This window comes from Hipposideros armiger, unplaced genomic scaffold (genome assembly GCF_001890085.2).
Source record: "Hipposideros armiger isolate ML-2016 unplaced genomic scaffold, ASM189008v1 scaffold_519, whole genome shotgun sequence".
NCBI classification, from domain to species: Eukaryota; Metazoa; Chordata; class Mammalia; order Chiroptera; family Hipposideridae; genus Hipposideros; species Hipposideros armiger.
The window spans coordinates 18,091-18,562 of NW_017731869.1; positions in this window are offsets into that span (position 1 = coordinate 18,091).

Here is a 472-nt window from a genome sequence, read left to right on the forward strand (position 1 = left end):
AAACACACACAAAAAGCAAAAAACCCAATAATGACTTCATTTGAAGAGCCTCAAACTAAACACAAGCCAAATAACCAAATAGTAGATGGATTTAAAAAGAAAAATTATAGGATATTCATATATGGAATTCTATTGAGCAATAAAAAGGAATAGACTACATATACATGGATAAGCAACATGAATGTCTTATAACTATATGCTAGGTGGGAAAAATGTCAGATACAAAAAGTACATACAGTTTATTCGATTTCAATAAAATTATACAAAAGACAAGTCCAAGCTTAACTAACAAAAAGCATATCAGTAGTTTCAAGGATGCCCAGTTGGCAGTTGGTTTAATTACAAATTAATATAAGGGGTGTTGGGGTAATGGAAATGTTCTATACCTTGACTGTAGTCATGTTTACATGTGTGTACACATTGTCAAAATGAATGGAACTGTATACTTAAAAAAAATATATATATATATATA